The following is a 1,971-nucleotide window of genomic DNA, read 5'->3' as shown; positions in this document are numbered from 1 at the left end:
GAACCATTTTTGAACAGTGCCTTCGAATGTGGGCTGTCATTGGATATCACCTAACAAGTCCATCTGGAACATGTCTGAAATGTGGTTTCGCAGGACAGAGCGGATCATCAGTTTTCGAGAGGTGCTCCAACTCCCCTGGTAAGAACGCAAGGTACATTCGTCTCTAATGTGCTTGACTGTCTGGTTCGGAATCGGCCCTTGCGGCCGAGCGGTTCTAGGCGCTTCAGTCTGGATCCCCGCGAAACCGCTACGGTCGCAGGTTCGAATCCTGCCTCGGGCATGGATGTGTGTGATGCCCTTATGTTAGTTGGGTTTAAGTAGTTCTAAGTTCTAGGGGACTGAGGACCATAGCAGTTAACTCCCACAGTGCTCGGAGCCATTTGAACCATTTTTGAACAGTGCCTTCGAATGTGGGCTGTCATTGGATATCACCTAACAAGTCCATCTGGAACATGTCTGAAATGTGGTTTCGCAGGACAGAGCGGATCGGGTTATAGTTGTGGAAAGGGGCCAAAATCTGTTACTGTCAGTTGCACAAAAGATACACACTATATTTTCCTAAAACACTTAATCACATATGCCCTTAAGAGCATTCAAAAACAATACGGCTGAAGGCCCGAACACAAGTTATAAAATTTGCCGTAAGGAATACATACGCCTTAAAAGTATTTAACATAAAAGCTCGGCTGAAGGCCACATACTGAACACAAACAACTCTCGGCCTGGATAACAAGGATTTGCAATAGAGCAAAATTCCCCTTTTTTCTTTTAAGAAGAAAACATAGTTCAAACAAGAATCATCAAGGTTTTAACTTAATACGGCTGAAGGCCTTATTTTAAAATTAAAACAAGCTAAATTAATAGGCGGCTGAAGGCCTCGCACCGTACTTGAGACAAAAATCACAATCTAAAAACAACAGAACAATGGTGCTCAGAAGTGTTCCAAGGGTCGGCCTAACCTAAGGTTAGGTGAGATAGGCAGCCAAGAATAATGTTAAGTAATCAGATGACAACCCGACCCAGCGCCGACCAACGACACGACAACGGAAAATATCAATAAGTTGAAAGTTCTGATACCATAGATCTCTCTCCCCGTTATTTCCGTTCTGCTTCCCGTGATGGTGGGTTTCTTGAACGGAGTCTATTTCGTCATAGACTTGATATGTCTTCCTGTACGGGTAATTCCAGGTTCACCTGTAGCTTGCGGAATTCCCTACGCAGGGACTCGGTTCTACGGACTTGCTCAGTAGAGGAAACCAATAAATCGGTGTTAGTCGGATTGTCCCAGCTATTAACCGCTTAGTGTGGTTCAAATGGACGTCCATCAAGTTGGTGTTGTAGCTGTTTAGCAGCACCGGGGCACAATACTCGGCTGCTGAGAAGACCAGCGCAATGGATGATCTCTGTAAGATACCTCCTGAAACTCCCCAAGACAGCGGTATTTTCCAGATGTTTCCTGTGTAAAAGTGAGCGGTCAAGGATGACACCAAGGAACTTAGGGTGCTTGTGATTGCGAAGAGTGTTCCCATGAAGTTTCGCTCTGAGCACCGTGTTACCTTGTTTGTTGTTCAAATGGGATGTACATACTTCAGTTCTACTTGTACTTGGCTCAAGTCGCCACGTTCTAAAATAGGAGCTCATAACGACTAGATCTTCTGTGAGATTTGTCTCCGTAATTTTAAGTAAACGCAATCGACAGTATAACATAAGAGCCAGCTTAATTTTTCGAGGAACTCCTCAACAGAATAGGAATGACCCATGAGGAAACTCTTCAGCTTCGATTTGAAAGCACGTGGATTACTGCTAAGATTTTTGAATTCTTGTTGTACCATATCGGAAATGGATGCAGCAGTATATTGCACACCTTTCTGCACTAGAGTGAAGGAAGTCCGATCCAAATTCAGGTTGGATTTCTGTCGAGTACTAACTGAATGAAAGCTGCTTATTCTTGGCAATAAGCTGATATTGTTA

This window comes from Schistocerca piceifrons, chromosome 5 (assembly GCF_021461385.2).
Source record: "Schistocerca piceifrons isolate TAMUIC-IGC-003096 chromosome 5, iqSchPice1.1, whole genome shotgun sequence".
In the NCBI taxonomy this organism is placed as follows: Eukaryota; Metazoa; Arthropoda; class Insecta; order Orthoptera; family Acrididae; genus Schistocerca; species Schistocerca piceifrons.
The sequence above is the reverse complement of the archived record's forward strand: the minus strand, read 5'-3'. Positions refer to the sequence as shown.